This window comes from Cydia splendana, chromosome 4 (assembly GCF_910591565.1).
Source record: "Cydia splendana chromosome 4, ilCydSple1.2, whole genome shotgun sequence".
Classification (NCBI taxonomy): domain Eukaryota; kingdom Metazoa; phylum Arthropoda; class Insecta; order Lepidoptera; family Tortricidae; genus Cydia; species Cydia splendana.
Window position 1 is genome coordinate 3,066,114 of NC_085963.1, and position 20,585 is coordinate 3,086,698.

The 20,585-nt window shown below is 37.5% G+C and overlaps 1 protein-coding gene across 2 annotated transcripts in view; it reads right to left on the minus strand.

The window, feature by feature from the left end:
• Positions 1-20,585, minus strand: part of LOC134789697 (neurogenic protein big brain) — a 157,664-nt gene that overhangs the window by 31,337 nt on the left and 105,742 nt on the right. The gene's annotated exons all lie outside the window — the stretch shown is intronic.

Genomic DNA, 20,585 nt, shown 5'->3' on the forward strand with positions numbered 1-20,585 from the left:
GATTCGGGAGCCTCTAGTTCGTTTCTCGTTCATTGTGGTGCTTTGTTTATCATGTAAACAACAGATTTCGGGGCCAAGGATTTGCATTTCTTTTTGTCCTTACACAACAATGGCTTAAGATGCCTTCATTACGAAAGAAATTATGTATGCGATAACATAAAATTCTTTAGGATCTTAGCTTGAATATTAATGAAAAAAATTTTGGTAAGAATATTATTTTCTAGGGCAAATAATCTAAACAGTACAATACATCTACTTACAGAATTGTTGTACCGAAACTTCCTCATTCATTCAGTCTCATAAATCTCATAATATGCAAGTATTATTAAACCATTAAATACAAAAAAAACTAACATTAGATAAAAAAAATATTTTTTAAGAACATTAGGTATACCATTAACTGAATGTTTCTAAACTCGAAAATGGGCTTAGGTGGAATTTCTTTAACCAGTCTCCATTTTGGCTGAAGCGAGAATAGGAAAATCTAATCAAAAGTTAGGTCGAAAAGAAATTACATTATCTCTGGTTGTCTGCCGTGACTTTATGATATAATAGTCTATATAAAGATGGTCGTCCGGTCGCACGCCTGGCGCTCCGCAATTACAAGTTACATTAGTTGCCATTGTTGGACATTTGGGACTACCTTCAAACTGTCTAGAACAGTGTATGCCACCGCCGAATATAAAGGCACATATTATCTAGAATTAATTGGTAAAAATAAAAGAGGAATCTAGAGGAAAATCTAGAGAGGGGGAGAGAGGCAACGAAAGAAGTACAATGTACCATTACCTTTGTGGATTAACAACCATTATGTACCTACAACCACTCATTGTCAAAATTCATTCAACATTTCAACATTTGTATATTCATTAGGCATTTCATTACCACATAAATACGACCAATAATTTTCAGTATTAATAAGCAGTGCTAATAAGAAATTTTACTCCCGCTAAATTAATAGTACATTACTACAGAGGCCGGGACGAAAGGGGTTGCTGGCCGAAGACATATAGACGGATAGGTCTGAGCGCGGGCAACCCCATTTCCCGCCGAGGTATGTATAGTGCTTTTCTCAAACATGCAATGAAATAAATAAAATAAAAAATCCACGAAACCCAAGTTTTATTTATAGAAAAAACTAAAAGTAAACTACACCCAAAATATAACCAACACGTACCTATATCATTATCACGCGTATGTTTTACACGAGTCGTGTATTTTTACTACCCGTATATTTTCATGTATCTTTGATTTTTTCGCCTTGTATCCGTCTGACGGTCGTTTTCGTCACATAAGTTTACATATCACTTTCATGTTGATATCATGTTTCACATACATCGTTGCTTTATGCATGGAGTTAATAAGTATAATTTCCACAGTGTTGACGAGTTAGTAGTTACATTCATTTAAAATATGCCACAAAACTGTTTCTAATAAACTGTAAGCCATTTTTCTTAGTTTCTCAAATAATAAAATTGCCATAAGCAACCATATAATATACATACTTCGTCTTTGACTTGGCGGCAGAATTCTGCTTACGCTGCCAATTCCAACACCTACGATTACAATTAATATTAATTTTATTATTTCGTCGGAACTCATATTAAAGTCAAAAAATCAACAACGCACCATAAATCCAATAAAACAGAATGAATATTTTTCAACTTTACCTCCATAACAATTTAAAAAATATAACTACGCGTGTTTGAGTAGACCTTTTTACCGCTAACGTTTAGATGAAATATTTTAAATGTTTTTATTTGTGTAGTTAAATTTATAATTTAAAATTATTGAATGTATTATTTATTAAGTTCATGTTGATTTTATACAAATAAAACTGCAAATTATAGCAAACATTGTTTTTTGTTTTTTTTTTTTTATAGGCGTAGTGGCAGAGTGTCATTACGAACCATAAAGCAAATACTGCCTCTAGTTTTTTTTAATGGATGAATGCCACGATGCTGTGTCACAAATATCTGTGAAATGAAAATTAAAAAAGAGGACTTTGCCGGCCTAGGCCTGCAAGATGTGTATGAAATTCCATTAACGACCTTTTGTCCTAGCCGCACCTGAAACGTCATACTTCGCAGCCTATTATAAGCAACATAACATCAATATTTCATTGCATGTTTGAGAAAAAAATAATAAAGTGAATCAACTTCAAAAAGAACAAAGGCTTGGATGTTCAAGTGTACAACGGCGTGATGATTGGCGAGTATTGACTTAGACGGATTGGTTGTCCGGCCTACGATGCCGTTCATCAACTGAATGACTTTCAAGTCCTGTCAAAATGTCGGCTGAGCTGTTCATTGTATAATTTCGAAAACAACTGAATTTAAACGGTCATGATTGTCATTATTCATGAGTCAGGGTGCGGCACATATCGGGATTCGACGAATATGATGGCGTCTCTCGCTACCCAAGGAAAATGAAAGAGACGCCATCACGAATATTCGCCGAATCCCTGCATGTCTGGCCGCATTTTTAAGCATCACGTGCGGAGATCAGTCTTAATTTTCAATCACTAGCTCAGTGCTGAGTACCGGTTACGCTGCCCTCAGTGAAGTGTTAGGTAGTGCTTTGCTCAGCACTGTTAAGAGGATAGTAGACACGATCATTTCCTTATACAAAAGTGGTCTCCATTTTCCTCCCTTATATTGACAGGTGGAAAATAGTCGTCCCCTTTCGTCTTAATGCTTGAAAATGGGACCTATGCTCTCCGAGACAGGTCGCGCGAAAAACACGTAAGTTTTAACTCTTAAATAAACGCGTAAGTTTAATTGCGAAAACCTTTACAGTGATAGAATACCTACTTACAACTCCGAAATAAGTATTAAGTTTCCGTAAAAACGGCACTGTTTACAAACCCCCACGCGCTCACCTGCACGATTAATGTAAACCAGCCGGCAAATCCGGCAGGCTTCCGCGTAATTTCCGGAAAAAATATATCAGGCACTCACACATTATATTGTACATACACGTACCCAAATAACTGAGCCGCGCTGCGTTTTTCCGGGATTAATAGCTCAACCAGCTCAGCTTCAATTGTTTGTGTCTTGAAATACGTCGAGAAAAGACTGAAGTTTTAGGTGGGCCGATTTTTATTTTTATGTCGTTTAATTTCGTCAGATTTCGAGTAAATTTGATGGATGAGATAGAGTAACCTATTCTGTACAATATAAGCGCAATTTGAACGATGTCCTTAACAATATTCCCGTAAGTTACGAAATTCTTACTCAACGGTAAATTACATATATTATACCTATGTTAGTTAGTTGTACCTTCTTAAATTCTAACTCCTAATAATTCTACTAACAACAAACCTTCAGTTTGAATAGTACATTATGGTGTTTATCTTGATATTTTTTTTTGTGAATATCTGCTGGTGTCTGATTTACAACTAATGCAATGTCATGGTTTTGTTTTGTATCAGAATTAGGTATTTTTAACTAGATTACGTATACATTTTACAACCGGTTTATAGTATTTCTAGCGTATTGAGCATTTGTGTGTATTGTACATTCTCGTTGTTTTCTTATCTTTGTTATTTTTAATCGTTATATAATGTAAACTCAATGGATGACTGTTATTGGCCTTATTTTTATGTAAGCATTAATATGTCTTAGTTATATTTGCGGCTGTTGTTATCCTGAATACCAATAAAATAAAATAAAGTAAATTTTTTGCCCCAAATTGGGCATGTTTATTTCCCGAAGAATGAGTCTTCAAACTTATTTAAAGCTAAGTAAGAACTGGCATCGTCATCATTATCATGTCATATGTCTCACTGTTGGATACCAACTTCTTTCCACGGGACGAGTATGTGGACGCGAGTACGTTTTGAATCATTGGGAATTAATAATTAAAATAGTCGCAGGTGACATTCTTACATGTATCTATATTTCATATTCATATTTCATATTCATTTATTCATAACATTACAAACTTTACATGTCAAAAGGGTTATTAATTAATTAGGTCAATTTCAATTAAATTACAAATCACAAAAATAAAATAAAACAATATAAAAATCATCAATACAATTCAAATAAATAAAATATTAAATTAAGTTACGATTAAATCATAATTATTATATTCTGACATATCATAAAATGCATTTCTAGTCAGCCATTTTTTTAATTCGGAGTAGAATGTCAGGTCTATTTCAATATTTTAAATGGTGTCGGGTAGTTTATTATAGATACCTGGCCCCGCAACAGATACCGTTTTGTTGCACTTATTTATACTATACTGCCCTTATTTATAAACTTATGTAAGTAAACATTGTAATTTTAAATAAATAAAGTTATGTAATATTACGAACCATGACCTTATTGTCTTGAACTGAGTGCCAACTGAAGCCTGAAACTATGTGTCGCGTTCAAACAACAGCAGCAGCAGGGATACGATATTGATGAAGATGGATTGTAGGCTGGGTCGTTAGCGATTATTATGTGATATTAAAGGCTATATTTTATGGGTAATTGATATACCTATGCATAATATGTAGGTTTAATCATGTTGAAAATCCGGTAATGTTATAATTATTTGGTAATTATCTATTTGAAGTGCCAATTAATCTATATTTGAAGAGTTTGACGAAGTGATGTCGGTTAGCCCGCGTATTATTTTAATAATATGTTGATATTACTTGAATAGGGGAAGTTTTTTGTCAATCGTCATCATCATCATTGCATGCAAAGGAAGTCGCGAACAGTAGCTAGTATTTTCATGTTGGCAGTCGCTTTGATTGCCTAAGCGCCACTTGCACCATCCCACTAACCCGGGGTTAATCGGATAAACCGTTAACCCAGTGTCAAATTGTACTGGTAACCATGGTAATTCCAGGTTTAACAGGTTATTCCCGGGTTATTAGTGAATGGTCCAAGTGGCCCTAAGGGGATTAAAGGGGACTAGACTGTGCATCAATTATTGAACTGATAGTTATCCGTATTCGAGAGAGCCAGTGATTAAGCGCTAGGCAATGTTTTCACATTATAAAATTTCTCTAACCCATTGCATAAATTTAAAGCACTATGAACACTTTTTAATATAAAACTATCATAAATTATGATTGTCACCAATGCAATAATCAACACAGCTACCTATGTGAGAGATGAAGCTGGCGTGCAGCGGTAGAATTGAAATAATGCTTCAAGTCCTTAAGTCAGTCTATAAAGCATATATAACTTCACACTACCACAAAGTTAGTGTTTAGTTCCTGTTTGGGCTTGCCACCACATAAATTTATAGCTCTACTTATACAAATGCAAATATGTTTTGATAGAACTTATATCACTTCTATTCAAACTGGAAACAGCACTTTATTTCTTGGTGATAAAGCTTAATTTAGAACTCAAACTGTTTAGTACAAATGAGCAAAATTTTTGGTTCGTGTTGCATAATGCAGTCCCCAGATTTGCTGCAGTGAGCATACAGAAATAAAATTATAAAAACATCTGTAAACTGGAGAGTGTACAATTGAAAAATACAAAAGCACTGCTGAAGTTGGAATAAATCAAAGAGGTAAAAACGAGTGTAGAAAACATAAGAGCTGGACCAGGCTAACTCTGCACAGACTTTACAGCGAAAATTGTGGCATATTCATACTTTCTCACTTTAAAGCCTATGCAGAAGTAAGTTATTAGACGAACTCTAATTGTGATATGTCATTTCACATTATTCTGTGGTGATGCTTATTAGTTCACTATTTGTACAATATTATATAGAGTAATAAAGTTTAAATAAATAATTAATCAAGGCACCTATAAATTAATGCTTGTTAATATAAACAGTCGGGTTTTAGCAATGTTTTATTCCGCGGGGCGGCCGCGGCGGACGTTTTTCTCGAGATATTATTCATAACAAGCTGAAACAGTGCGGAGGTAATTTTCAATTCAACAACATCCGTTTGGTTTGGTCAAGATCCAATGTTACTTGCTAAGTCATTAAATTATAGTTACCTAACTAACAAAATATTACTTCAATGTCATGAACTGGGGTTACGACCAATTTATAAACCGAATTTTAAGGCAAATCTGTAGCCAATCTAAAGCAGTAGGTTATGGATTGCGTGTTTACACCTTGTAATATCTTACAAGAGCATGTTTTGATCATGTTTTGAAAACGGTAAGCATAATTGTATTTTCTGTTCCATATACCAGGTAATCCAATTTCAGAATCCGATTTGCGTAATTTGGCACAAATTAAGCGCAATTCAGTCATCCAAACAAAACGTGCCGTGCCAAACAAAAGCTAGGCCGTTTCAGGTCGAATTTGCCTCGAGTTAGCGAAGTTGTTAACTCCATGTGAGGTGGGTAATGCAGTTTGTATGTTGGACGAGCCTAAATCAGTTACCTGTTCGAATCCGGTTAGGCTCTGCTGAAGTTCTGTTTGAAAGCCGAAAACTTGTAGGAACAATTGAACGTGAAAATATGCCCTTAACGCTGACTCAATCAGTCAATCAATCAATCAATTATTTATTGATAACAAGCGTTACACGTCATTTGACTGAATCTTATGTGAGCTGATATAGCTACTTGCTCTAATCATGATGAAAATTGATATATGGGGATCCGAAAGGTACCTACCTTAATGAATTCGTAGTAAAAATTGTAAAAATTACCGCCATCTTGAATTTCTTTATTTTTGGTATGATCATGTTAAAATTGAGATATAAGGGTCTGAAAGGCCCTTTAACATAAATCTTTAGTCGAAATTATAAAGACGGCAGCCATCTTGAATTTACACATTTTTTATTCAAACGTGTCGAAAATTAAATATGTCTACTCTAGGTATATATATAGTTTTTGGCGAACCGCGAGTTCTCACGGGGCGAACGACTAGTGTTACTATAGTAACTGTACCTAAGTACAAGAAAGTGTCACATACTTATACCTACATCCTCTGTGTAGCGTTAGCACAACTTTGTTTTTGCGGTAAGCAATTAACCTACCTACCCACTTAACCCAATTCTACCCTCATTACGCTTGTATCAAAAATGACATCTTGATTAAATTACCAACAACTAAACCATCTTGCCCCAAAACACTATTCTAACTCCAGTGACCCTAAAATAATTCGTTTCAAGCAAATTTTACACCTTGACTGTATAAAAATAAGGTAAGTTTTCGCTTGGTCGATTAAATAGCCTGTCCCGTTTTAACCTGACTTTATATTCGCTAATGAGACTGAACGCTGCATTTTTTAATTCAATTCTTTTCAGATAGCCCCATTGTTACTGTCCCAGGCAAACTGAAGGAAATAATGAAGCTTTTGAAACTTTTAATATCGTTTTATCAAAGGTATTTGCAGTTAAAAGGCTTTGAGCGGTATATAATTTTTAGGCACTTTTAAAATTTTAAACATTAATTCTGAAACCCTCGGCTTTGAGGGCCTTTTCACAAGTTATGACTCTAGAATTTACAGAAAGTGTGACAGCGGGTCACTTTCACAGTAAGTAAAACCATGTAAGTAGTAGTATAGTCAACGAAGTATTTTTAAACATTACATATTCATTGGAAATATTGGAATGCTAATTAATCCTTCGTCCTTTTTTCCGAATCATGAACGGTTGTTGTGAAACTTTAGAAATATTTCTAACTCTACAAACGTGACACTTCAAACACTTCAAAGAAGACGCCATAATAAACTTTTCCATAGAGTAAGTCTAAAGAAGGATTATTAGTAGAAAGAAAGTATTTTCGCGGAAGCGAAGATTTGTTTCCTTCCTTGACTGAAACCGTCTATTGGGGTAGGTACGCTATCTGTCTGTACTTTTATTACAATATATTTCTACATGGATTTTAATTGAATTTATTACCTATTGGTATTATGAAATGATTATAATAGAGTTTGTTTTATCAAGTAATTTAAATATTGACACACGTTAAATTTGGGTCGCTACAATCAAATTACAACAACATGGTAGGTAAACTTTAATCACGAAATTCACTAGTTCATTCCGTGGAATAAAAAAACAGTATTTAACATTTAAATAGTTCAAATAGTAATATAATTTGCATTCAATACAGATTTCAATTACAAAATGTAAACAAAGTAAAATTACATAGGTACAAACTTGGCAAACCTCGAATCTTAAATATAATCGTGGAATAGCGTGCCCAAATTGTTGTTTAATACAATACCTACAGTTGGCATATGTGTCTTCCGCTCTGCATAAACAAGTTAATTTACGTCTCTAGAGGGGTAAGTTCCGAACTTGCCAAGCCTGGAGTGCAATCTGGAATGGTATTCTGTTTTTACAATTTGTTTAAGTTTTGATATTGTTATGATACGGCCTTGACACGACTTGTACGTCTTAATAAATGCCTAAAGACACACCTCGTTGTTCCTTTTAGGCGCACGTATCAGCGCAAGCATATTATAATGATATCAAAACCTTAACAGATTTGAAAATCAGAATGCCGCTCAGGAGTGCAATCTGCACCCGAACCGAGCGTGCGTCTGCTCATGAGTTTATTATATTAAAGTCTGTCGGAAACTATGTAATTAAATCTTAGTGTTTAGTTTACTTATAGGAAAGCCATATTAGTTGTCTGAAGTTAATTAACGTTTTCTATTTCAATGTCTCTACGGAGTATCGTGGTATAAATAAGAGGAATTAACGGAATGTTTGAAAAACTATTTTCCAACGTGATTATGTGTAGGTACACATAGCACATACCTAGTAGGTACTAGGTACATACCCACATTTCTTAAAATAGTCATAGTAATCGTAGCTGCTGGTTATTTACTTTCTGAAAGTAACAAAGTAACTTATAATACATTATATGTACTTTGACTAAGAAGTACATTACACTGAGCTGAGAGATTATAAATCAGAACAACAAAATGATATGAAAACAATTTTTCATATTTTTAGTTACGAATCTGACACATTTCGTCTCACGGCGGCTTTAGTCTAGCCCTAGCCTCCCTGAGAGTTTACCTTCTGTGATTGAAAAGAGTACCTATCCTAAAAGTGTAGTCCTCCTATATGTATTAAGTAAGTAACAGAAACTACATTGTTTTCACAATATTTATTTTCTAGCGCACCGCTGTCGCCTGTCACTCGAACCGCACACCATCGGCGATGTCAACGGCTCAACTTTCAAGTCCGCCGGAAAAGTAGGTACTTTGCTGCGCTTTTCTTGTTGTTTTGGTCTTCAGCGGTGAGTTATGAGCACTTCACATAACTTACCGAATGAAAAATTCAGGAGAAAATAGCCCGATGTTAAGCTGTGACAATTTGTCAATCCAGTCGCAAGACATCTTTTCACTTCAAAACTGATATATGCGAACTTTGAATATGTATGCCTATTATATAACTTCACATAATATTTAAGTTTCTCCGACAACATTTGGCAGTCAACATCATCAGGATTTTAAGTTTTGTCGGTGGAGTAATTAATATATGTTAATCCATTTTCTCTTTGCCACTGTTTTCAGCTCCAGGTAGGTTTTTCCTTTGCTTGATTCATAAACGCGCGTCTCGGTCTTCTGCTGCCTCTCTTTTTTATATGCTTCCTTTAATTATTAGTCTTTACATAATTCTTAACGTATCAGGCCGCGTAGCCAAGATGCCAATCGCTTACTCTCCGTAGCGATCGAAACGCAACTGTCACTGTCGCGCTAATATGGAAGAGTGATAGAGAGACATAATGCTTTTCGTTGTCGAAGCGATAGCGATTGTAACCTTGGCTAGGCCGGCAGGTGTCCCAACATATTTACCCTTTTATTTTCAATTGTTCTCAGCGGCCATCGCCGTTCACCGTTTGGCAATATATGTATATATATATATGACGGTAATAAATGTATGACAGATAAAGTAACACATAAATAATACAGCAGAAAAGGTAGAAAGTATAGGTAGTGATTTTTAAGGTGTATCCTTTTCGTATAAAATGTTTATTCTATAAATATCTTCGTGTCCTCCAATTCCTCCAAATTCCTTTATTTACTCCGTATCGATGTCAGCGTGGCACTATTTCCGCCTGTCACCTGTCACTCGTGTCGACCCCTCGCGAGCACCTTTGTTACGTTTCAGTTCTCTCACTAGAATAATATGTCAGGGCCCGATTCGGATTTTGAGATAGACATCTATTAGACATCTTTTAGACATCACCAAGATACGATAACGATATGTTTAAGATCTAACCTGTCAAATTTGACATTTGCGCGATTCTGGAGATAATGTTGAACGATTTCCACAGGATATGACTTAGAGATCCAATTCACATCTAATAGATATCTTACTCTATCTAACATAAAAGTGACATTGGTTGCCCGAATTGCGCTGCAATAGAGAACTAGTTGATATCTAAACTATAACGTATCTAGAATGGATCTAGTACGTGTCGTCTCTTGTGAATATCTTGAAGTTCGAATACGGCAGTCAGTCTCTTCTACTGATTCACCAAGCATGGAATGTCTTTTAGAGACTGAGTATTGTCTTACTTTGAGTACGTTTCTGAAACTTCTTAATTCTTCACTTTTTTTTTAATAAACTGAAATTATTCTTTTTTTATTATTATTAAGATATTTCTTATTTTCAAGAATATTTATACCTTAAAGGTAATGTAAAATAAGTGGATACTACGATACCGCAAAGGTATCGTAGTATCCACTTATGTTTGCAATACTAATGTGAATATCAATTAAATTGTACTATAAAATTAACATAAATAGTGTTTTACAGTAGGTAACTTAATTAAAGCTGTTAGTATAATGTCGAACTTGTCTTAAAATTGTAAAAATAATTAAGTCGACACTCTTCGCAAAGCACCTTTTAAGGAAGGTACCTTTTTTAGGCAAACGAAAATAAGATGAAATAACCTAATTAAGTATGCTCTCAACTCGAGGCCTACTAACGGATGTCTCCAATCCCCTAAAATTATACCCAGACATCGCTGTTATTTTTAATATCTTTTTTGTGAACATCGTTCACAGCTTGACCTTTTTTCAAAAGGAAATTTAAATTTAGAGTATATGTAGGCGTTTATAAAAGTCATTGCAGTTAATTTTGTCGCTGTAGACGGGACTTAATTGGTCGAAGAGTTTTTAAGCGAGAATTATTGACTTAATGAAAGCGTTTGAGCTTCGGAGAAAGACTGATTTCCAATTTCATTTTACATTTCAAATTGCAAATATTGAAATCGCGTTGCTAACGTGCTACCTCAATTGATATGAACGATCTTAGTTTGTGGCCAACCTATTTTCTTATAGTTTGAAAATAAACCCTTCGCGCCTACAAATTTTAAATCTGACGCCTTTTTTATTGACGAAAATGGCTTGCCAAAGCATAGTTTTATCCGATTTATTAAAAATAAATTGAATCACAAAATAAGAAAATAACTGCCGTGTGTACCTACGTTTTTCTAATTATTTTCATTGTGGTGCTTTATTTCGTGCACGGTGTGAAATAATTTACAAACGTTCGCCGATGGTAAAGTAAAAAAAGCGTAAAGAAAATTAAATCGTAAACTCCACGTAGTTTTTCTCTTGCGACGTAATAGATTTGCGTCCCAAAATAACACCTTTGAGAGGCAAAAATCCTTTAAGATCTCACGCTCCGTACATAACGAGATCTTCAGGCTTGACGCGACGCACGATCTCGTATCTACATTACACATAATAGTTCCCATTTGGAACTTTAAATCCAAGAAATAAGATTCCAATTTGCAGATACATTTAGTCTCGAACATATGTGTGGGAGATTTGTTTACCTTTTCGCTACAAATCCTTTCGAATTAAATATTAAAGTAAATGCAGAGTCGATTTATTTGCTAAATGCAAAGTAACCCTCCTGGGAAATTAATTATTCAGATAGAGCTAGAATATATTTACCTAAGCTATTTACTTAATGTCGATTCAATTTTAACTGAGTTCGGTCGCAAAGTGCATTTGAGAATATTGAAAATGTAGGAATTTGACGTAAAGTTAAAAACTGATAGTAAGTAGAATTTGTAGGTAATTAAATAATGTACTAGGACGCTCATTGGTCATGTCATGTTCAATGTATATCATTATAAGCATATTACCCCACTTTACCCTACATAATATAATGTACAGTATACAGTGTGGAAAGATAACTCGGGCCCTGGAGGGAAACTACCTTAAATCCTTAAGCTGGCTCATTTTACTTAAAGGAGACATTCCTTTATTTTTTAAAAGAAACAAAACTGCATTCAAAGATTATTCTTCTTTTTCTTTAATTTGGCTTGTCTAAAAAATCTTGAGTAACTAAATATTCGATTTAATGGATATTTTGTACGACAGACGAGTGTAAGACCTAATGTTTCTTGGAGAAATGTTATCATTAACATTAACTGTATCGACTATTATAATAACTTTTCGAGTGTTTATTTTTTGGAATTTTTAGTTGGTTCGAGTCCCGGGCGAGGCAAGCGAGTTTTAGAAAATCTTTGAATGCAGTTTTGTTCCTTTTTAGGGTTCCGTACCTCAAAAGGAAAAAACGGAACCCTTATAGGATCACTCGTGCGTCTGTCTGTCTGTCTGTCTGTCCGTCTGTCACAGCCGATTTTCTCCGGAACTACTGGACCAATCAAGTTGAAATTTGGTAAACATATGTAAGTTTGTGACCCGAATACGGACATGTAACGTAAACAAATGAATTTTAAACATGGAGGCCACTTTTGGGGGGTAAATGAAAAAATGAAAAAAAAAATTTTTCAAACTATATCATGTTACATATCAAATGAAAGAGCTTATTGTAGGGATTTCAAATAATTTTTTTTTATAATTTTCGAATCGACAGTTTAGAAGTTATTCAAGAAAATAGGCAAAAAATGACCATTCCCCCCCCCTTATCTCCGAAACTACTAGGTCTAAAATTTTGAAAAAAATACATAAAATAGGTCTATACCTATAGATGACAGGAAAACCTATTAGAAATGTACAGTCAAGCGTGAGTCGGACTTAATTACAGTTTTTAATCCGACGGATTTTTTAAAGAGATTTCACTCACGTTTCACATAAAAAATACATTGTTAACAGTGCCGGATTACTTAGAGTAGTAGTTTTCTTAGAGTAATTGGTGATAATTTTCTGATAAGATAATCATTTTAAATATTTAACGGTCTTACCTACTTACGAGTAATTGTAAGGTCAAATTAAAAATAATGTTTAAAAAAAATGTTAAATTGAGAGCTAGCTTAAAGTTTTTTGTACTCGTCGACTTTAATGGTTGAATTAATAAAGACTTTGTAACCAATAAGCAAAACAAGCACGTGCTTACGGCACCACGTCCAGGGAGGGCACCAAAATGCCAGGTTGAAAAAGGTGAACAAATTTTAAAATTAGGGACAGATCATCGTTTTTACCACACGATTGTTTTAGCTGTCCAAAAGCTAATTTGCAAAAATAATGGCGCGTAATTCTTTGGGAAACAATCGGTAGCAGTAGAAGAGTCGTGATTACATGCATAGATTCGATTTCAACCCACTCTTTTGCGGTTCGGCGTTAGGTCTTATGCGAGGCCTTCTGCCTTACGGCAAAGTTGATGTTCTGCCTTAATTACACTTGGGCGTGGATCCAAATCCAAGCTTTCCTCTTTCGCAGCTGGGCCTACTGCCTTTCTCACACTTCGCCAATTCAATTCCAAGCTCTCTGCTTTCTTGCATATTTTATGCATGAAAACAACCTCGCTGAGACCCTTAAATATCGAGCCCTATGCGAAGCTAGGCTGATAGAAATCCCTTCTCTGTATGAAATCCTGGATTCGCGCCTGGTTGGGACTAAAACTAAAATTGCGTTTTTATATCGAAAAATTTTCGCGCTCGCTTCGCTCGCGTTTTCAATTACTTTATAAGGTATGATAAAGGTGACATTCGGGTGGCGACTGCAGCAACATTACTCTGTTGCAACGTTACTGCTGCAGTACTGTCAACTTCCGTGATAAAATGATGTGACTGATTTCCATACTAAAAGTAAAAATGTACAACTGTCTATCATATTGCGTTTTTATATCGAAAAATTTCCGCGCTCGCTTCGCTCGCGTTTCTATTACTTTCTACGCTATGATAAAGGTGACGTTCGGGTGGCGACTGCAACAGCATTAGGTACTCTGTTGCAACATTACGGCTGCGGCACTGTCAATTTTCGTGATAAAATGATGTGACTGATTTCCATTCTCAGCTGTAATGCGGCAATGAACTTCTCTCAATTTACCAAAAAATCAATGTAATCTTGATGACCCTAGGGAGAGGGGGCACCTAGAAATGCTTAGGGCATCAAAATATCTTAATCCGGCACTGATTGTTAAAAATTGTGTGATATACGGAACCCTTGGAACGCGAGTCCGACTCGCACTTGGCCGGTTTTTTTAAATAAAGGAATGTCTCCTTTAAGTAAAATGAGCCAGCTTAAGGATTTAAGGTAGCGTCCCTCCAGGGCCCGACTTATCTTTGCACACTGTATAATAAATGTCTAAGCGTCTTTCTACATTCTACGAACGAAGATATAAAGTTGCCACGTCTAATAAATTTGATCGGTTTGCCGCAAGTATATTCTTTATACGTTTTGCGAAATGAGATTTACGTCAAACAATAAATTACGGCCTAAACAATATTAATAAAAGCGTTGTAAAAGCGGGGTTATCATCCGGAGCCGACGAGGGTCCCTACTATGTATATACGAAACTGGAAACTCGTATAAAATCAACCTTATAATGAAAATAATAGAGTTCATATTTAGGAGTAGTGAAAGATGTGCTAGAGGACGTAAACTAGCTGTATCTTCTAAGCGCCATTTGCACCATTTCACTAGCCCGAGGTTAACCCGTTAAAACTCGAGTTACCATGGTTACCAGTACAATTTGTCATTGGGTTAACGGTTTAACCCCTAAGGTTAAGGCCCTAAGAAGGTAATAATAACAAAAAAGTACGATATAAATGCACAACATATTGCTGTTGTCAAAAGTTTTGTAAAGATGTCGTCACTTTTTGTCCATTGTTCGGTCATATCGTATATTCTGGTTGGACTCTCGCAATATTCGTAGAAATATTTCATGCAATTTCTAACCATTAAAAGCAAATTATAGTGTAACAGCTAACTAAACCATCTAGCATAGCTTTATTATGAAGCGAAAAAAGTGCGTCAGTAGGTATTGGAGTATTCCTTAAAAAACTGCGATTTTATATAGCCCGCGCACGAAACTGACTTTATCGATAAAATGCATTAATTATTATCACGAACGCTTTATACACCGGTAAGCACATGATAAAACCGTACATATATTAAATAAACGATATGGTAAATAAATGATACATTAACATAATTAACATTTTACTGATGTATAGGTTCTTTCGTAGAGGTTGTTCAATATCTTCATACTTGAGTTAAACAAAGGAATGTGTCGCTACTAAAACTCAGTACGAATTTTCTCTCGCTCGTTTGGCAGGCGGCGGGTAAAACCTTTCTATAGCTTGAAAAGACATGCTGACGTGACAGGCGGATAGGCAGATCATTGTCGCTTAAAGGCTGACGTATAGTTGGCTACAGGAAACTAACAGGGCTCGAGTTTCTAGATTACCTATATCGAAATTTGCTAAACAATTTATGAAAACCAGTCACAAGGTTTCATAGTTGTGTTAAATAAAGATAAAACAGACAAAGCTCCGTGAGAATTTTCTCTCTAGCCAGTTTGACAGGCGACGGGAAAACGTTTCTATCGTGTGAAAGGACGTCCTGACGATTAAGCAAGATTGGCATTGATACTTAATTACGTTTTGTACTTTGTGGACCATAATAGTTGTAGTACTGGACAGCTGGATGGTTTAATCGTGGACAACCCGGAGATACTTCTATAGCAATTTATTTTACGACCGCCTTCTGTTGTCTCCAATTTTTGGTGAAGCGGTTAAACTTTCTCATAAATTCCAAAAAATGCATTTTAACTTTTACTGACAGAGCGTTTGGATGAAAACCCACTTGCAATAAAAGCTCTTTAATGCACTTGCAATAAAACTTGTGGAGGAAAACTTTTTAGTGATCTTTTCCTGCACTTGATAATGATAGTGCATAAAATACATGGCTAACCAAAGATGATAAATGTTTTAAAGAAAGCGTGCACAGTTCGAAGCTTTTCAAAAGGTCGGAAATGCGTGTGTGTGTGACTCTCTTCGAGTTGCAGGCATAAGGCATATTGGAAACTGCTTACAATGATGCTGACTGAACGATTAATTGGCATTGTAACCAACGTAGTATCTAAGAAAAAGCGAGTGCTTTTATAACTCTTGTACATTAACTGCCATTGCAAGCCGCGCTGTGCGTTGGCCTTCGGCCGAAAAACATAGATTACTGTATGTCAGCAAAAAGCCCGTGTTTCACTATTCACGCCGAACATCACACGACACACAACAGACGGCAATTCGGGGCAGGACGTGCTCGCCAAATTAGATGAGTCGAAAAAATGGAGGATGGAACAGCACATATGAATGCTCGTATTCGTGGTCCTTTTTGTATCGTATTGATGGCAAACAACCATACAGTCTGCCTGGTTACTACCAGCGGACACCGGACACCTACGGATATTTGCAATTTAAGGGTTTTATACAAAAAGTAATAAGAGGAAAAATGAGCTGGCGTGCCGTCATACGAGAAGCTTTTTAAGTTTACGTCCTCGGTTATGTTTGCTCTTACAATAAAATTTATCTGATCTAAATATGTATTTATAAGAATATTAAAAAGGTTTACTAAACTTTGTTGTCCTAGAAAACATAGTCTTTATATTTCTAAGTATAATTGTACCTAACAAATAGCTAAATACACAACAAAATAATACCTACAGTTATAGAACGGGAAACATTCTTGGGACCAAATTACGTGATACGCAATTACTTAGGTTTATTGTACCATGTCTGCGTACAGTCAGCATCAAAAATAACGGATCAGTCTACTCGATAATAGTATCCAATTGTCTAATAACTTAACATAAAGAAACTTTCATAGAACTATTATACTTTGACAGATACTGTTGAAATAAATCTTTATTTGGAAGAGTTTCCAAGTAAGCAGTACTTTTGTCGGCTTTGTTTCATCAACTATTATGCTGACTATACACGTATTACCTAACAAACTACCCACACGACGACTATACACGTATTACCTAACAAATGACCAGATCCTGATTGGGGTTGGCTGAAGAAAGCAGATAGATTAACTCGCTGGGGTGGAAAATTGAACCTCTAATTCTAATTAGACTCGGGATTAGTCGAATCATTTGTTTGGTCCGTCTTGATGAGCGAATCGGCAATACGATTATGTGAGACTACCCGCTGCCCGCGACTCGCCAGAGTGGAATGATGATGATTGATAAAAACTATCCTTTATCCTTGTTGCAAAATGGCGCGGTTTTGGAATGAGATGCAATGCCAATTCACAACAGTTAGGATCGAGCATAAATATGTATACTCGCCGGTAACAAACGGTACAACACGATAAAATAACCAAAGGATATCACGCACTGAACTGACCTGATACTCCAGCAATGGCGGAATCCTCTCGTTGCGGCTGGTTCTTCTTTTAAGTTTAGCACTTTCTCCTCTTTCACACGCCGGCCGGCGGTATGTTAAACAGTCTTAGGTCTTTTGTCACGCAGGATATATCACTAACAAACTTAGTTTTGGAGGCTTAAAACATAATAAGCGATTTAAATCGATAGCGGTCGATCTGCACGCGGCGGCGTCTCGCTAGTTCTCGTTCTCGCCAACAGAGGCGCTGCTGAGGCTCGTTCTGAGCGTGTCGCCCGAGAGTTTCGGACGATCCTATTGGCTAAAATGTCAATATTGTATCGTTGTGAAGTGCGTTTTGGCTTTGCATCGATAAACGGTAGAAGCGCGCGGAATTTTGATTATTTACTTAAAAACTAAACGTTAAGAACGGAACATTCCGCCCACCAAAATACCAATGGGATTTTCCCGAAAGAGAAAGAAAACGTTACTTAACTATTGATAAAACTACGATTTATGAATCCAATCTTAAAACTAGGGAATATCGTTAAGAGGAGCGATTATTCGGATGGAAGGGGACATAGTTTGACCAGGTGCCTTTTAACTAAATTATCCTTCGCAGTTCGCACGGTAGCCACCCGAACTACTCCGTCAGGTCCGTTATGGAGAGAGACAACTCGTCCCAACGGCCAATGAAGAGGAGGTCGGTTCTCGTCTTTGATAAGTACGATTGAGTTTACGGTTAACGGTGTTGAGTCTTTGGTCCATTTTGCCCGCAGAGTTAAGGCGTGTAGGTACTCATTTTGCCAGCGTTTCCAGAACTGCTGTTGGAACGCTTGGATGAGTTGCCACCGGTTTAGTCGATTAAGTTTAACGTCCGTGTAGTCAGAGTCTGGGACTGCTGTCAGGGGTTCTAATGTCAAGAAGTGACCGGGTGTGAGGACGTTCAGATCGTTAGGGTCAGAACTTAATGGACACAAAGGCCTCGAGTTCATAATCGATTCGATTTGGGTGAAACATGTCGATAATTGTTCGAAAGTTAAGACCTGGTCGCCAACGATGCGATATAAATGTGTCTTGGCGGCCTTAATCTGGATCTCCCATATCCCTCCAAAGTGTGGAGCAGACGGGGGGTTGCGTTTGAAAGTGATACGTTCTGCGTGCGAGGCTCGTTCGATACATGCCGCTAGTTGTGAGCTCGCGCCGACAAAGTTAGTACCACAATCCGAGTGTATGACGTTACAACGGCCACGACGGGAAACGAAACGACGTAAGGCTGCGATGAAGCCGTCGGTTGATAGCGTTGATACTACCTCCAAGTGCACGGCCTTAGTGCTTAGGCACACAAACAGGCATAAGTAAGCCTTATCGATTTTCGCACCGCGATGGGATCCGAGTTTGATGCGAAAGGGACCACCGAAATCAACGCCGACTACAGAAAACGGTTTAGCCTGATTGACTCGAAAGGCAGGAAGGTCGCTCATGAACGGTTGCAGAGGCTGCGGATGAAGACGATAACAGCGGATGCATTTCGAAAGCTGGTGTCGTATCGCTCGCCTAGCCGCGAGGATCCAGAATTGTTGCAGGACTAAATAATGAGTCGTATTTAGACCAGGGTGAAAGGTTTTCCGATAGACGGATTCGATTACGCGTGTCGTAAGTACACACTTTCTAGGCAATAAGGCAGGATGCTTATGTTCAAATTCTAAGCCGGAGCGCGCGAGGCGTCCGCCCACCCTGAGAATACCTTGGTCGTCTAGGAACGGGTTTAGTTTGCGAAGACTACGAGGTAGCTGTTTTCGCAACCTAAGTTTCGATATGACATCGGAAAAATGTCGATCTTGGAAATGCTTGACGATTTCTAGTAGCGCGCGATGGCGCTCGATGTCCGTTATGAGCAGGCTTTCAGATCGTGAAGCGCTGCCACGCGCGTTGGTACAAAACCTACGAACGTAAGCTAGAATGCGACAGACCTTGTCCAACGACGAATATCTCTCTAACAGCTGATCGATTATTGACGTTTGCTTGATTGGTTCGGTTTGGCTTGTTACGAGAGTTACACGACGCTGTTCGGAAAGTACGACGTTATCGGTATTGCGATCTTTCGAAAGATCTGTTGGCCATTCGGACGGCGATTGAGAGAGCCACTCTGGGCCCGCCCACCATAGCGTGTTGGTTAAAAGTTCCCGAGGAAACTGCCCTCGTGAACAGATATCTGCGGGATTCGTTCCAGAGGGAACGTGTCTCCAACAAGCGGTAGGAACGATGTCCTGCACGTGGCTAACACGATTTGCGACGAATGTCACCCAACGAGAGGACGGAGCGCGTAACCAAGCCAATGTAACGGTTGAGTCGCACCAAAGGTAGGTTTCGTCGACAGGCAGCCGTAGCGTGTCCTTGACGAACTTGATGAGATCAGCAAGTAGCACTGCTGCGCACAGTTCTAATCTGGGCAAAGATTGTTTCCGGAGTGGACAAACTCTGGCCTTTGCGCAAACGAGGTGGACGCGGACGGAGCCATCAGACTCGGTGACTCGTAGATATACAACGGCGCCATACGCTACCTCAGAACTGTCACAAAACCCGTGCAACTGATACGATTGAGCACCTTTGATGGTGAATTTGCGAGGGATTTTCAAATCTCTAACTTGAGGAAGTTGCTGAGAGAAATTGCTCCATTGGGACACAATTTCCGGAGGAGGAGTTTCATCCCACGAAGAGCCGAGAATCCAAAGTTTTTGGATCAAGGCTTTGGCTTGGATTGTCAATGGGGACAAGAAACCCAAAGGGTCGAAGATTCTGGCGACCTCACTTAGAATCGTTCGTTTGGTACACGGTTGATTAGAAGGTTGGGCGTTAAAAACGAACGAGTCTGAAGCAGGTTCCCATTTAAGGCCAAGGACCTTAACGGTGGTGTCTTCGGCCTCGGTAAATGCGATGGCGTCCGAGAGACACATTTCTGAGGGCAAATCCCGAAGAAGTTCGGGTCGGTTGCTTACCCATTTTCTTAGCTCGAACGCGCAGAGCTTGAAAAGTGCGATAACCTGTGACTTGATGTCACAAGCGTCATCCAGCGAAGAACTTCCGGTAACGACGTCGTCGACGTAAATATCG